This window comes from Falco punctatus (assembly GCF_963210335.1).
Source record: "Falco punctatus genome assembly, chromosome: 11".
Taxonomy (NCBI): Eukaryota; Metazoa; Chordata; class Aves; order Falconiformes; family Falconidae; genus Falco; species Falco punctatus.
The window spans coordinates 29,508,555-29,525,827 of record NC_137591.1 but is presented as its reverse complement, the minus strand read 5'-3'; the positions used below and the strand labels follow the sequence as shown (position 1 = coordinate 29,525,827).

At 42.2% G+C, this 17,273-nt stretch overlaps 1 protein-coding gene across 8 annotated transcripts in view; it reads left to right on the top strand.

The window, feature by feature from the left end:
- Positions 1-17,273, top strand: part of RASAL2 (RAS protein activator like 2) — a 190,008-nt gene that overhangs the window by 96,329 nt on the left and 76,406 nt on the right. The window lies entirely within an intron of this gene.

The window sequence follows — 17,273 nt, the reverse complement described above, 5'->3', positions numbered from 1 at the left end:
GAAATCTAGCAAAAGCAAAAGAAAGGGCAGGTATTAGAAATGACAAAGAAAAGTTCTGTTACAGTAGTTTCCCAAGTCCAGATTTGGCCCAGTTTCCCCCTCTTTATTCCACCCCACCTGTGGTTGCGTAAAGAGCATTATTCCAGCTCTTTCCAGAAGAAGCAAAAAGTGAATGGAGGCAGCAACCACACACAAGCGAATTCCTCTTTCTATTCCAAATCTATGCAAGAAGGTTTCCTTGACGTAGCCTGATTGAATGTAGGAGCAATTCTTCCTCAGTTCAGCTGTAAAAGAATACCAATCCTGGGAGAGAGTGAGCTATAAGGAAAAAAGCAGCGTGTCTCTAGATAGTAAAGCAGCCTTGATAACATTATCAACAAAGGTGAAGAGCAGGTATAGTATTTTTCATTTCACAGGCTCAGCTGGTTTTTATGCCAAAGAATTTTATTCTGTGAGTATATTGCACACAAGTAATTAAAGTCCTGCTCTTCTAGATAACTAATTAACACATTGAAACTGTAGTACTTGCTTATTTATACTTGCCAATAACACTACTTAACTCTTCCTTATTTGAGGAAGGCAGGCAGCATTCTTGGTTGGTTTTGGGTTTTTTTTTTTGGATTTATTTGATTCCTGGGTTAGAAGTCTGAAAAAAAACAGGGCAGGTTGGGGATTTAGGAGGGAAAACCGCTAAGTACTTGCGGATGAGTGCTGTGAACAGAACTCCTATTGGATTTGTGTGTGGCGTTTCAAATACAGCTCTAAATTATCTAAATTATCATCTTCTTTTGCCATATAACAAATACTCATTCTCGTTTGGAACTAAAACCAGTATTAAACATGTTTACATGGAATTATAGGCAAAGTACTTACTCCAGTATGTAGCTAGTGAGATGAATAAAGAATCATATTGTAACCAGTCTGTACTAGGCAATGAATATTATTTGCAAGGTAGAAAGACCTGTAAAATCCAGGTTTTAAATGCCTTCTTTTTCTATACCATGTGAAAAAAAAAAATTGTACAAGAATTTCTAGATTTCCCTGAGCATCTGAATAGCTGGAAATCCCATTGTTACGTTTTTAAATGTAACCTTGTAACCTTCTTCATTTTTCTTGAATTTCCATACAGAATGGATGACTGTGCTATTTGGGTATATGCCTTGCTATGTGTATTTGGTAGAGTTTAAGGGGGATGTGGCATCTTTTAGTGTGCTACTTCATGTATGCCTGACAAGAATATATTAAAAGTACAAGGAAAACTTGTATCCGCGTGGTCCTCTCCATATGAGAGCTGCAACTTCAGTGAATATAGATGTCACAAAGTGTGTAGCTAAAGGAAGTGGGCATGCAGTGGGAGGGGAAGACAGACAAGAGCTGGAGAAAAAATTGAGCAATGCCTGTACTGTGAGGAAGGATGAGGGTAAACAGGAGGGAAGGTTATATATAATCTCTGATTGCAGCACCCTAGGTAGTTCCCTTGTTTTCACATCCTGGTTAGAAATGTTTCTTGCATGATTACAGAATTCCTGCTAATGGAAAAAAGTAGGTTGCAGGGGGAATAGCTTTGTGTCAAGATGTTGAGCCAGGGGACAAACCAGTGAAGGAAGCCATTGAACATCTTTATAAAGAAAGAAACAGATGGTGGCAGCCAGGACGTATCACCAGCAGTACAGATAACAACTGGACTAAAATAGCTTTGGAATGGACACCAAAAGCTGAAAAGCGCAGCAGAGGCAGCTGAAATATCTAGCTGAGAAATTGCTATGCAGAGCTGATAAGAATATCTAGCTTGTCCTAGGGAAGCATGTGCATAACATGGCAACAGCAGGCCTTGCATCTTATGATGATATCTGAAATTACTACTTGCATAAGAACTACTTAGGGCTGGCTGTAGTGCAGAGGTTAAGGCGTAGCAATGGCATTTCCTTTTTTCCTTAAAGGGAGGTATGGCAACCTTACTGTGATATATTGATTTAAAAAAAAAAAAAAATAATAGGGGAAAAATCAGGTGATGGAACTCGTTTGCATCTGTAGTGCTATAGTTATACCTTGTACAAAACATATAGAGTATTGTACAAGGTCAGTCTTTTTGTTAATGGAGGAACTGGAATGGTGTGTGTTCTTCAGGGGCTTTGTATAATCAGCAGTAGCACCCATTTTGCGTTCTTTTTTGTGGCATTTTTAATAGCATTGTGCACACATCTTTGCAGCACCATTCCTAGGAAGTGTGTGGGAGAGAAACTACCCACGCTACAGCTGAGAAGTTGAAGCAAGAAATGTGTAACTCACCAAAGGTCAACATTAAGTCAAGTGTGCTTTACCCAAGGGCTGTTGTAGTCATTCTTGCTGTCTCTTTCATTTTTACCCTTGCTGCAGGGTTGGCTCAGCTGTTCGTGAGGCAGCTGCTGAACCACCATGGTTTACAGTCCACGTACTAAGATAGACACCAATTTCCATATACTTCAGTACAGTAAACTGTAATTTGCAATGGTTCAGCAGCTGCTGCAAGAGCAGCTGAGCCATCCCTTCCATGCAGGCAGAAACCACTGTGGTCACCCCTGAATGAGAGCCGGAGGGGTGGACACAGAGATACAACACAAGATAGAAAGTGACTTGTTTAAACAGTGAAAAGATCATTTAAAAACTGTAACTCCAGAGGATACTCACCATTTACTGCTAGCTTAGGAACTTGCCCTCTGCTTGCACAGTGGAGACGTTGTTTCTGATGTTGAGGTTCTTAATTCCTGTCTGGAAGGCACAGTGTACCCAGAGTTGTGTCAGCAAGCTGTACGTTGAAGATATGCCATGAAATTTCCATGGTGTGTAATCTGTACCATTGTATTAATACCTCTCTGTGAGTGAATAGGCACGCTCTAGATATGTCATTTACTTGCTAGGATTTCATCTTGGCAGTGCTTATTCAGAGGTGCTTCCATTCAGGGAAGCTAGAAACGCAGCTGTAATTTCTCCCTAACTCCAGGCTGACAGCCTCCTTCCTTCTTTCAGGCATTTCTTTCAATGGGCTAATTCTGTTACCAAGTGTGATCCAGGCCCTGGAGACCAGCACCTAAAATGTTGTAGGGAGGGGTTAAGATAAAGAAAACTGAAGCTTGTCCATCACTCTATCGCTGCCATTTCTGCTTCGGATCCTGCTGCTCTTCAGGGTTTTTTTTGTGTCAGGAAGATTACATCCTTTGTAAAGGATCACATTTTTAAGAGCATATCAGAATTAACCATTCATGCAGTAAAAGCATGATTCAGATTTCCACCATTCATGCTAGTTGACAGACTAGTAACAGTTACTGCTTCCTTTCCCAAAATAATCCTCTTCTCTCTTACTCTGCTTCCTTCTCGCCACCTGCTCACACTAAATAAGACCTGTTAAGGAGAATGTCTAGTGAAATTTTTGATTCTGGTATCTGAGTGCATCTTTGTGGCATCAATAAGGGATTTTTCGCCTGCCCATGTGAAATTATCAGGAGAGTTTGAAAGTGGGGAAATAGTTTGGGGTTTGTTTTTTGGTTTTTTAATTTATTGTTAAATGATTAGGAAAGAGCGTCATCAGGGAGAGACTTCTTTGAGATTCTCTGATGCTTAGAAAGGCTAGTGTTGACGCAAATGGGTTTTTCTTTTTACATCTGGAGATGAAGTCACCTGAGAAGAAAATAAAGACCATTTCACTTGTTGAAACTAGTTAACCCTGTTTTTTCTCAGTCGCATCTGTGACTGTTGCTTATGAAGGCTCTTGAGAAAAGATTGCTGAAAGCAGGTCAGAGGTGAGGATGTTCTTTGCAAATATTCGTTTTGTCCTCACCTTGAGTCACTTAACAATGAGAAATTTTGGGTTGTGTTGTCCAGTTACTTGGTCTAATCAATGGGAAAACATTATTTGTACCCTCTACCCACACTCAATACTAGTGTGCTTGCTGACTATTGCCCTCGCTGATCTAATTGTCCTAAACAGTATTAATGGGGCATGAAGATGAGGAGCTCTGCTGGAATGGTTCTGCAATAGAAACAAGCAGCCGAAGGTGAGAGGAGAGAAGGCAGGGACTCCTTAAACTACTTTGTTGCTGACAAAAGTGTCGGGAAGCACATAATTAAAGCAGCCACTTCTTTTTATTTTCCTCTATTTTTTTTTTTTCCTTTCCTTCCCTGCCCCCCTGAAAATATACTCCCCTTTCTTGGCTGGAGAGAGAACAGCCACCAAGATTGAGGACAATCTGGCTAAGCAAGACTTACACCTGTCAGGAGCTTCTACGCAGTCAGCTCTGCGCATACAGTGTCTACTGCATGTCAGTGTCTATTCACCCTTGCACAGGTCTCTAGCTCATCTTCCAAACTTTTGTGCTGGAGTCATCTTCATATTTCATATCAGAGAACCAACTGGTCTTTCTGCAGGGCATTAATAGCTGTTACTCAGCTGCTGACTCACATTGCAGCTCTTCTCGCCATCCTTTGGTACAGTTTGATCCATGCAACCTGCTGTTATCATCTGTTCTCCTCCTTGGAACAGATCTTGCGTGCCCTGGTGAGCTGTCATTCTCAGGATGTCTCTGTGGAGATCGCCTTTGCAACCAGCAACGTGGCGATGGCAGAGTGGTCATGCTGCTGCCTCGTACCGAGAATACTGGGTCCAGTGTTGGGCCCACCACTTGAAGAAGGTTGGAGACGGTCCAGCAGAGATCTGCCAAGGTCATTCTGTTCAGGAGTAGGGGACCCATGAAAAGAGGCTGACAGAGCTCAACTTGTTCAGGCTGGCAAAAAAGGAGGCTATAAGGGAGTGATGTGATAGTCTATGGCTACTTGAAAGAGGTAGCGATAATGCAGCCAAACCCTTCCCGGTAGTGGTAGATGATAAAACAAGGGGGAATGGCCACAAGTTTGGGAGGTTCAGATTGAGAGATTAAGGGAAAGTTTGGCACCAGGAGGGTAATCTAGCACTAAAGCAAGGTTGTAGAAACCATCCTTCAAGGCTTTCATGGCTCAGCTGGACGAAGCCACAGCTGACCTCATCAGGTGATGCCCCACTCTGGGTGGAAAACAGGATGAGATAACCACCGGGAGTTCCTTACAGCCAGCGTTTCACTGGTTCTCAGTTTTGCTCTCTATCACTTTTTGACTTTCTCTTCCCAGCATGTGTGTTACCTGCCGATCGTCATAAAGCAACTGTAGCTTGTCTTGTGCAGAAGCTTCTGTGGTTGCTTACAGCCTGTTATTTGAATGAAGTAAAACTGATGCTGTATCTGTGTGTGTCCCTTTCTCCCATAGTTAGTCTCTCCCAGCCAAGAAATACTGAATTTCAGAGAGATAAAGATCTCTGAGGTACTGAGTTGCTACAACTTTCATAAAAACGCATGGTCTAGTGGTTGTACGGGAGGGAGACTGCACAACTTCTGGTGAAAACAGTATTGCAACATGTCCTCTGCTTGGGAGATCAGCACTAAAATGCAAATAGATAGGAAACTGGCCACCCTGACTTTCCTGATCACACAGCTGTTAGAGGGGGCACTTAATTGGGAATTCTAGCTCGGTGGTAAATCACCCAAGTCGGATTTTTTTTTCAAACCTGAATTTCTTCAAGTTAAGCACCTAAGTGAGAGGACTGAGTTTCAGTCTATTGTGAAAACTGAGTTTTCAGCTATCGCTACCTTTTTCAGAAAGACCGAGGCTGCTAAAATTAATTTTCGATCTCTAAGCATCTTCAGGAGTATACTTTAGAGCCAATAAACAAAATATACCTTCCGTACTGTGGTGAACTACATGTACAGTTTTGAAATTTGGTGAAGATGGAATTTTGATCTTCAAACATGACTTTTTAACTTCCTGATCCTCTGGCTTCATTGCACAGTTGATAGATTTTCATTTTAGTGATCACCCCCTTTGCATTCCCTCAAGCTCATTTTTTCAGTAAGTATTCCACTGAATAGAGAAGATGCTCTGATCACACAAACAAGGGAAGAAGTGATAAAAATGAAGCATCAGTCTGTTTTGGTGCCAGATCCATGCTGCATTGCTATCAGGTGACCCGTTAGCTGTGCAGGAGTCCTGCCTCTGTACTGTTTTAAAAGGTTGCGTCCAGAGGCTTGAAAATGGAGTGAGCGACAGAAGGTTAGTGAAGTGACGTCTGGTTTCATTGCTGTCTGGCATGTACCTCTTAAGAGTTCCTGCAAGCTGCTGCCGAGCCCTCCTACGTGGGGATTGCACCAAGAAGATACACAGCCCTTGCTCTTCCTTCAGGTAAAAACTTGGCAGGAGAGAACAAACATTAGCTAAAAAGATTTCTAAGTTACTTCAGTAACTGCTGCTTCTGAGACAAGGTTGTTTGCAACTAAAACAATGGAAGCTGAGCCTTGCTTTCTGTGCATTCCATTTGGAATGAGCACTTAGTGATGAAAGAACAAATAGATTTACTGTGTGCTCACCACATAATTACAATCCCTGCGCTAATGTTTTAGGATGAATACCTGAAAAGGGCGACTACTTTTTTGGAGGGGAGGAGGATAGGGGTGGGGATGGATAGTCTGTTCTGGAAGAAGAGAGGTTGTTTGTGACCTGGTTGATGAAAGAATCTGCAATGCACCAATCTTTACATATTTGGTAAAGATCTATTGAGGGAAGTGCAGGAATTTGAAATAATGGTCTTCCTGTAACTCCTAACAAAACTGTGGGCTGAAAACAGGGCTGTCCTTTCACCTTCCACCACTGAACTTTCCCTACAAAGAATATTTGTTAGAAAGTGAGGATGACAAATGCAGTTTACAGCTCCCTGTATCTCAGCCGTAGGGATTTATGATGTGTCTTGATGAAATAATTTTCCCAATAGCACTGTCTGCTTTTTCACTGTGTCACTATGTGCAAAATAGCCGTCTCCTGTCAACTGTTATGCATGGCAGGGATGCAAAATAGAGCTCTGGGTTTAGCCCTCTAATTGAGGGGTGTGTTGTATAGCAGTATCTCTGGCAGGAAGATGGATTTAGATGTGCTGACTTGTTTGCAAGTCTTTGGGTTTGCCCGATTCGGGCTTGCACAAGCATGTTTGTATATACGTCCACAATATACACGTGTGAGAGCCTCTCTGCAGAGCCGGGAGTCTGAAGGATCAGGCGCGTTACTGTCCGTTGCCTTTATTGTTTAATTTAGCAACCCCTGATGAGCGGTTTAAGGTTTGTTGTTTTTGGTTTTTTTTTGACCTGTAAGTGCTTTGTACCATGCTCTAATGAGATCAGTACGGAAAGCACCGTTCTGCACTTGTGTGGTTTGACCCTGCTTGGCGGTGGCCGAAGCGCTGGCTGTGTTTCTGTAGGCTGAGGTGGGCACTGCATGCATTTAGCCCTGCGGCTCTTCAGCCCTGCCCTGACACTTGCCAGAAGCCATGCGTGGGAGCCTTTTGTGAGCTGAGGTCTGAAGCCTTTGGCTCACATCACAGCGCAGACCAGGGTTTGCTAAAGACTTTATCCTTTGCCTGCTCCTCTGTGCTAGTGCGTTGGGTTACCATCTCTTAGTGCTGCGACTGTTGGGTATGATTAGTAGGGATTGTAGCTATGCCAAGATCAATTGGAATTCCAAAACTTTAACTGTCTTTAGCTGACATTATTTACCCATCGTGTTCTATCCCAAAATGCAAATAAATGCAAACTGTGAATTGCATTTTTAAAAATCTCTTGTGAAATACAGCTGCTTTTGGGCATTGTTAAAGAACAAAAGTCTACACAGGGAAAAATTTACTGTGTGAAAAGTGTCCTGCTATCTTTTGCATCCAAAAAAGAGGTTAGGAAACTTTGGGGAAAGCCCTGAAGTAATCTGAAATTTGGACAATGTACAGTGCAATTTGCCTGCCTTGGAAGGATGAAGAATTTAGACAACTCTGCTTGAAATTAAAACTGACTCCAGGGAGGCTAGATGTAACAAAACAGGATGCCTGGATCTCAGTGACATTCCCCCTGGGCAATTGAAGTTATTTGTCTACAGAAAATCGCCAAGCTGCTATCTTTTTCTTCTTCTATAACACAAGTGAAGCCAAAGAATTTTGTTTTGTTCTGAACACTGCTGAAACTTTATTCCCTTGCACAGAGATCATCTGTACTGAAAGCCAAGTTTCATCATGAAGCAAATTTTATCTGTTTAGATCTTAAACCTTTTTAGAGCAGGGATTAACAGGGGTATGAACACATAATCGTAACTTTCTAGTATTGACACGTAATCCGTTAGGGTTTTCTTTTTTTTCCTCTTGGAAATGTATTATTACATCCCTGCCTACTACTTCCAGCACACAAAAAAATCGTTTTAGAGGTTTTAAAATGTTGTTATGTGAGCATAGAAACACTTTATAAGTAGAGTATGCTGTGCAATGGCGTAATTGCTGAGAACGGGAAGCTTTTGGACCATCTAGGGCAGATTTGTTGACTGTGTTCTAACCAAACTTTGGTTTATTATGAAGGAAGCTATCCTTTTCCTTGGTTTCTCAAAACAATAATAAAAATTTATTTATGAAATTCTTTAGAGAAATCTACCTCAAATCATGCATGAACTTTACTGCGGGTTGTTAAATTGTGTAGCTTCTCTTTTATAATTGTTTGATCTTGTGGTAAGAAGTAATTACACTTCACCCAACCATGTATACTTGCCTTTCTTCCTTCAGTAACAACCGACTTAACACTTAATGGAGAATTAACCTTCTTCCTACAGCCTGATTTTCCTTATCTTAAGGGTTGTCTGGAGTTAATTTGAACTGTTGAATTAAATTTTAAAATGTTGATGTAATTAAATCTGGTTCAGACTTCGGTATTGGTTATGGAATTAGTTGCTGATCAGTTTATTGTTTTAGCATAATCTGATGCTTGATAATGTAAATATTTGTGAAATTGGATTAAGTGCATCTAGTTTGAAGTTTCTATGAAATTAAATATACAAAATTATCTCCATTGCACCGGAGTGTACACGCTCTTGTGTCCCTGCTTTGCCACCCTTCTTGGTGCTGGTTCCATTGTGTGCTTGCCAGGTGAATCGGTTCGACTTAGCGCAGCAAAATCATGTTCACGTCCCAGTAAGTGTTGAAGGGTTAGTTTTGAATCTGACCTGGTAGGTGTTCCAAATAACCCTGCAGCTGTGTGGTGGCTCCAACGCAAAGGAGGTGGTGGCAGCGTGTTGCTTAAGGGGACAGTAGGAGAGCCAAATGGTTTCCCCTTCTGGGCTCACCCCTAGTAGCAGCCCGGAGTGTAACTTGGGTGTAATCTGAAGCTGCTCTGTTAGCTTTGATCTAGCCAGTGCACTTACGGTAACAGTGGAGCCAGGGCAGCAGAGGTTTGAACAAGGGCTGTGTGAGGTTTTCAGAAGAGCTTGGGTTACTACCCACTTCTGCCACAGCTGAAGTTTGTGCTCTCACATTCTTAAAGCTCCTGTTACTTGAACTACTTCTGGTATGTCTTTGTGCATTGCAGTTAGGGCTCGTGCCTCGCTTTTGAATACTATTTCATTAGGGTTGCACATTCTTCTGTCCTAGGCACAGCCTAAAGTTCCGTATCTCATGCTGGCGATGCATACATTGTGTTACGAGTTCATCCACTTCTGTAGCATTCATGTGTTTCTGTAATCTTTTTGTAGTCCAAACTTCAAGAAAAATACATGCACAATATTTGATGGACAAGCCTGTACAAACAGTGGGAAAAACACGGAGACCGTCTGGAGGACCATTCGAGTCACACTTCCAGGAACTGTAAAGAAATAGATTTGTTTTAAATAAGCGCACTATGCTGAGTAGTAAAACCACGACATGTTTTTATTTTAATGAAGTTTGGGACTGTCACTTCTGCTTTTTCGTATTTCCCCCCACCCCTTGGTTTTGTGTTGTTCCTAGGAGGTTTGAACAGGTCTTTCCTCCTCTCATATCTCTCCCTTTTCTCCATGTCATGATATGTTGGATATTCTTATGACAAGCAGGGCTGGCAGGTACTGAACTTATAATAATCAGTGAGCTGCCCTGTATCTTATCTCTGGAGTGCTGAAACGCTGTGAATCCGTGTATTTTTGTTTTGGCATTATGGATTGTTGTGGCCTTTGGCAGGTTTCCATCTGAGCTGCCCGTGCTGAAATGTCTCTGAAGGTATGCAGTGAAAGGGGTTTGTGCATCTGCATTAGAAGTACTGCAGAACTTTCTGTCGTTGCTGCCTTAAGACCCAAAATTCGGGGGGGATTTTCTTTCTTAATGAATTCTGGTTGAGGATGGTAGAACTTGCTGTAGTGGGGTAAGAAATCCATTGTCAATTATATATTGGGTTTTTCCATGCAAGACCTCAGGAGATTTGTTTTCCATCAGGCAGTAATATTTTTACATCTTCAAAATAGTCTATGAACGTGAGCTAATTAATCTCCATGACACCTCTGGGAAGCAGAGTTTTTTAAAAAAATAATAAATAAAAGAAGCAGAGTTTTCAGTATTTCCTGTACCATCTTTTGATATTTACACGTTATTGGGCGGTGACACACCTGTGGGTGAACTACATTTTATTGATGCATAAATAAAAAGGCTCATAATGTATGAGGTGGCTTAGGTATTAAATTCGACTTACCCAAGCATGAACTGTATATTTTGCTAACCTGCTCCCCCTTTAGTAAGTGATCACTCTTCCGTAGCGCAAGGGGAGGAAAGAATTATAACCGTGATTTTTATCTGCAAAACAGACAAAAATGTTTTGGCAGCACAGCAGAGAGATAATTTACTTAAAAGAAAAATAATAAAGCCACAGAGGAAAAGTGGGCTATTGAACTCTGCTGGAGTTCATCAGAAACTCTTCTAACAGGCACCTCTGTGTCGCAAGCAAATCCCCAATTCCCAAAAGCTGCCTTGGAGATGGAGAGGACCGTACGTTCTAGCAGTGATTAGTGTCCATTAAGATTCAACTCGGTGTCCAGTAAAGTGCTTTTGGCTACAAGCTAATAATTCTTGATGCATATTTGAGACTGCTTTATCTTGTGCATTACCCAGTGAAGAATTGAATTTTCGTCCCCTTTTTTTTTCTGAAAAAATCTCAGATGGAACTGTAAATATTTTCTTGACCTAGCAACCTTTTTTTTCCCAGCAAGTTAGATGTCATTTAGGTGAGAATCTGACCATTGAAAACGCCGGTCATCTCACTTATTCCTCACCGATGGTCTTTTCCCACTGCTCTGTAGCATGTATGGGCTGAAACGATAGCAGGAAGGTCTAGAGCAGCGGTGGTCACCAAGCTTGCTGACCCAAAGATGCCAATGTGGTGCAGATAACTAGGGCTTGCTCTTACAGTCGACTACTTCACCCCTTGGCTGCAGGTGGTGGTGGGGATTGCTGGTCTAAAGGCTGGGAAACTCACGGAGCCTCTAGCAGACGGTCACTTTTGGTCGGTGTTGGATTAGTGCTCTGGTCTTGCTTTGACAGTGAGGGTGAGGTGTTAACCGTTCCACCCACGAGCAAACAGGAAGGATTTAAGGAATGTTTTTTTGGTGGGTTTCTGAGAACGTGGATTTTGGAAGAGATGTTTTATTCCTGCTCCTGGCAAAGCATCTGGTGGTGGGTTGACCTGGGCCAGCTGCTGGCTGCTGGCTGTCCGCTCTCACCCCCCTCCTCAACAGGACAGGGAGAAGATAAGATCGATAAGCTCATGGGTCAAGAGAACAACACGGAAACCACTTACCAGTCATGGTCACAGGCAAACCAGGCTTGACTTGGGGAAAATTAGTTTCATTTATTGCCAATTACAACAAGTTTGGAGGAGCAAAACCTGAACCACCACCTTCCCCTGCCCCTTTTTACACCTTCACACCTTCATTACCGAGCTGGGGCAGCCCCAGTCTCTCCTCCCAGAGAGCCTCCAGTTGCTGCCAGCACCTATGCAGGGTACCTTGGAGGCAGCTGGGGCTCAGTGTGGCATTTCTGGATGCGTGGGCATGTAGAGAAAGCACCGCTTTTCTCTGTGCTGCCAGCAGTCCCAATATTTGTGGAAAAAAGAGGATCCACACTGAAATACCATCCTCATGTCGCATCACTTCTCCCTCATGCTCTTGGTGGTAATGTGATCAATACAGGCATACAAGCTGAATTCAGTGCTTTTTCCTGATAAAGACACTATAGTCAGCATGTATTACAATAATATAAATGTATTTATAAATTTAAATATAAAATTTAAATATAGTCCTCTAAGATGTTAGAAAACCTAATGATGTGGTTTAGTTTTTAAATTAATTTCTGAGTCCTTTGCATCAAAGTAATGTAAACTTTGCTGAATACAGACAGCTGGTTTTTAGATAATCTGGAATATGCTGGATATATGAAGGGAATGTTTATTAAAACATTTTTCTAGTAGCTTCTTTCCCTGCCTAATTTGCAGTTTCTAAAATTTTCTGCAAGCTGAGTGTTCCCATACGTATTTCTAATTTTAAGCAGTTCAGCTAGATCATAGGAAGACAGACCTTAAGTCAACATCTTGCCTTTAATTGTAAATGATTTATACTAAAAGAAATGGATTTACATGTAAAATTTAGATTTTATTTAAAAAAAAAAAGGTCCAAGCCTCAGTTGTTTTCTTTTTATCTGTTCTGCACTAGTGCTTCTGCTCTGCTAATAGGTTTCTTCTGCAGCCGCCTCCGGAGTCACAAGCTGTGACCATGCCTGGTTTGAACAGAGGCGGTGGAGCTGGCCGGGAACTAGTTAATTCATTGCACTGACATTTTTCTTGAGATATTCGAGGCAACCTCCTGTTCTTCCAATTTAACAGGCCTTTTTTTTTATGAGAAGTGGAATCTTAACATTTGTCAGAAGATTGGTTATTTGAACAAAAGTCACATGGTAATATCAGGGGCTTCATTTTATAATCCTTATTCAGTGTCATGGTCTTTTGGAAATAACTTTTATTCCTAGACTTCGCAAATTGCATTTCAAATTCCTGAGGCTGGGTAGGTTTCTAGAGTACTTGTATGGTTTGTGTTCCCGACGCCATACACCCCACACCCTGATTTATTTATTTATTTTTAGTATCTTCCAAATTCAGTGTCTATTCCTAAGTCTTCAGCAGGTGTATTTGCTTGAGCCGGACGGCTCCTTTGGCATTTCAGAAATCTTTTTTTGAGGTCAATACAGCAAGCTTTAGCGTTTACAAAAATAGATACCAGGACTTAATCTTCCCACATCACTAAAAATGGCTTCTTTGGAAGAAATAGGCACATTATGGCCTTATTTCAGAGATGGATCCAAAGTTTTAACCCTTCTGTTTGAACCTGATTAAAACATGAAGGATTATAAATGATGTGAAATGAAAAAGCAAAACATGGAAACAAAACCCAGAAATGTAATGAGACAAAGAAAAAAAAAAAAAAAAAAAAAAAAGCCAGGGTTTGCCTATAAAAGAATCAGAACTCTTTGAAGGGATGTACAGACTAATTTGAATGTCCCAGTCCTTAATTTTTCCATCTTTTCTATCATGCTCTGTGGTATACATAAACTGTCTGATGTTGCTCCACCCTCCAGAAAGATGCTTTTCTGTGGTGCTGCGAATGTAGGTGGTACAGCGCTCTGGAATGAGGTGTTCTATATAATTACCATAGTATTTGGGTTTTTTGCGGAGCAAGGGTGGTAAGAGAGAGGAGATTGCGATCTCTTATAAGCTGTAACTGCTTTTTTGCAGAATCTGGCTCAACTGAGATCATGAGACCGTTTTGCCCTACCGTTTCCGGTAATTGGCCATTTCTAAGCAGCAGGTCAAACCAATTTGTCTGTCTGTTTATTTTTTTACACTGCTGTTAGACAGGGTTGGGTTTTTTGCAGGGGGGTGGTGGTATTTTTGAGCTGCTGTTCTGTTCTAGCGCTAATCTTGGTGCAAGATCCCTCCGTATAGTTCAGTGATCAGCTTTAGAGGACAAGGGAGCAAGTATAATTTTCTATTATTTATTTTGCAGTCGGTATTGTTTGAGCATGCATTCAACAAGTTTCTTTCCCAAGGGTTACGCTGTGCTTTTCAGGCAGATTTCTCACGTGAGCCTTGGCAGGGGCTAGGGTGACCGAAGCTGCTGTTTCTTCCGGGGAAACGCTGTGAGGGAGTGGGAGGTTGTTCCCTAAGAGAATGTGCAGAAGCTCATCGTAAGTAATCCAGCAAGAAAAAAAGGAGATGGGTAGCATTAGCGGAACAAAAGGACTAAATCAGAGGAGAATACCTTATTGCAAACAAGTGGCAAAATTAGAGTAAGATAGGTGTGTTCAGCCCCACAGGCGCATGCACGCTCACGAACTGCAGGAGGTGGGAGGGAGCGTGCAGCCTCGGCTCTTCGCGAGCAATTTTAGCCTGTTCAGCAACAGGCTGAACAACTTTGCATTCCTCCTGTGTGCGTGCCTGTCTGCTCTGGTCCCCGACTGGCAGGTGGGATCTGCTGGGAATCAAAACCGTGGACTTTTAAACTGATCCAACTTGACACGCTATTCTCAGCAGGAGCATTACAATGGATAAGGGACGTTACAATGGCAGCAGTAACCAAACTCTGTATGTTTTTGCTTTGGAGCCTTACAGAGCAGCTTTTGTCTTTTTATTTTAGACCAGAGCTATACCTGGAAGTTCAGCTCTCAGCACTGCTAAAATAAAAAAGAACAGAGCTCAGGAAAAGACTTGTGGTATCAGACTTCACCATTTCACTTTCAAAGCCATAGATCTTAAATTGAATTTAAAGGGGGGGGAGGAAGGCAGTGCAGGAAACAAAGCCGGGAGGGGGGGGAGTTCATTGTTGAAGTGACTCTCCAGGGCTTGTTTTGGTACTGCATATTTCCTAAACTGTAGAAACATTTGCAGTGGGAAAAGGTCTTCAAATAAAGTGCAGTTTTATCAGGCACGTTCAGACGTAGTTCCTTGTTCAGCTGGCAAAACTGTGTTTTCATCTTGACTTGGCTGCATGTAGTCCGGACAGTGTATGCAGTTTTACCAGCCTCCTAAGTTTCCCTCTAACTGATTTTTAGACTTGAAGTCAGCTGCTTGGAATCGCTGGATTTTCTCGGCATCGGACATATTTTTGCTTAACAGGAGTCTCCTCCTGCCCACACCCCCTTCCACCCCACCCCGAGTGCTTGCGCTGCCTCTCGGCTCCCCCCCCCCCCCCCCCCCCCGCCTCCCTTGGGACAGGAAAAAATGAAGTGGCTGCCCATCCCGGCTCGATCATGTCGCTGGTCGCGGGGAGGACGTGCGTCCCAGGCGCTGCGAGGGAAGGCGAGCGACCGAAGGGCGGCTATTGTTCAACTTGAGCCAAGGAGCTGAACAGAGTCTTGCCTCTGACGGGCTTCGGCTCTGGCTTTTCTGCATTCCAAACCGGCTGAGGCAGAGAACACGGAGCGCGGGAGTGAAGCGTGCAAGAGGCTTTCTGGTTGGCATGGTGGCAGGACCATGGTAGAGGTATTAGGATTACCGCAGAATGCAGTTCCCAGGTGAGAGAGATCCCTCCTGGCACGGTCCATGCAAATAGGGGACTGAATTGCTGCAGGATTTCCAGTGAGGCAGGACTGGGTAGGAGGCACGTAGGTATTTTGCTGGAAATGTAAAGTGACAAGACTTAAAGCAACTTCGACATTTTAAGGTGTTTTTTTCTGTGTTGCATGTGTTTATCAACTCTTTGTTCTTTCAGTTTTATACCCAGGTTTTTAAAGAGATACTTACATGAATTTAATCTTATCAGTGGAAAAGTGGATTATTGTGCTTTTCTGCTCACTGGTACAGCAATCAGATACTAGTATTCAAACCTCATGTAGATGCAAAGATGAGAAACAAATTTTTGTAATGGCTGTCGAAGTTAAAGATTTAGTTTATTGCTGCTTAAATCATTAAGTTTATTTTTCTTCCTCTCCCTAAAAGCCTTTACTTACCTAACATAAGTCAGTACATTTTTGTATGACATTGGATTTCTGGGTAAGGCCAGACATCATTCTTCAAGGGCACACTGCAGGAATATTTTTCAGTGTTTACTTGTGGCTGGCATTGCGTGGTGTTTTCAGCATATGATATTGCCAACCTTGCTTCCTGTCCTCCAGCAAGTGATGATAAATCGTAGCAGCTCAGGGAATCCTACAGGTTGCTCACAAAACCAAGAGGATTTCTTTTCTTTTCTTTTCAATCTAAAGGGCACTGCCTTAGTAATGCTGCTTGCTTTTCTAGCAGCCTTTGTCTTAAAATGTATTGTTAAGTGATAGAAAGCTGGAAAGCATTTAAATTTCATGCCTTTTGATAGAAACACTTTTAGTAGCTACAAAATCAATAAATTTTGTCTAAGAAAACCGGGAATGGAATCTCTCGACTGAAATTTGTTTTCTACCTTGGAAACATTCTTTAATAGGTACCAATTATGAAGTCCTGCTTTGTCATTTTCCTCCTCATCTGTAGACCAGGGAGAATACTAATTTGCTAACTTGGAGAGAGTGTTTTTGTTAGCCTGAACCAATGAGGCTGTTCTGCAGCTGCTTTTGAATTGCATGATCAGAAAATGAAAACCTTCTGCCTTAGTTTTTTTTGGACAAACGTGTTTCTTTCAAAAACAAGAAAACTTTTGGCAAACTGATCAGAAAAGCTCAAGGCCACACAATCCCGGTCCCTTCCAAGTTTCATTGAGGTGATTTTGGGGTGGTTACCAGGAGGTACCCTTTAGAATTTCCTGCCTCTTTGGGGGGCTCTTGCATACAATTAACATGTTAATAGGGTAGTGAATTAAAAGTACAATGCTGGGGAGTTCTCGGTGGCAAACGTGAGTAGCAACTTACATTTCTGCAAATTCTTCATGTTGTGCCTAGCTTTATCCGATGCTCCATGGGTGCTCTCGTTCCTTCTCTCTCTAAAATCTGTGGGGAGGGGAAAACGGTGTAATTGTAATGGATACTTGAGGCGACTTCTGTCAGAAAGATCTGTCACAGGTCCTTAAAACTCATGGGAACAAATCAGCTTCATTTATACATTAGCAGGAGGAAGGGGCGTTCTGGTATACTGAGGCTTGACCTGCTCCTTGCCGTTTTCTGGGAGTAAGCGTTGCACCAGCTATGAAATACTGGAAGTCGGAGAATTCTGTGATGCAGCCAGGCTATGGACAGCATTTGTAAATGGCTTGTGGGCATCAAGAGACAGATTAATTTTCCAGCCTGTAGAGGTATGTACCTTTTCAAAGCGTTAGTTCTCCACAAAGGGAATACTTCCTTTTATCTAGTTTTCTTGGCTAATTGGCATCAGACAGCACAAATGTTTTTTAGGAGAGCTAATAATGGTGGGATTTGAAACTGGGCCAAT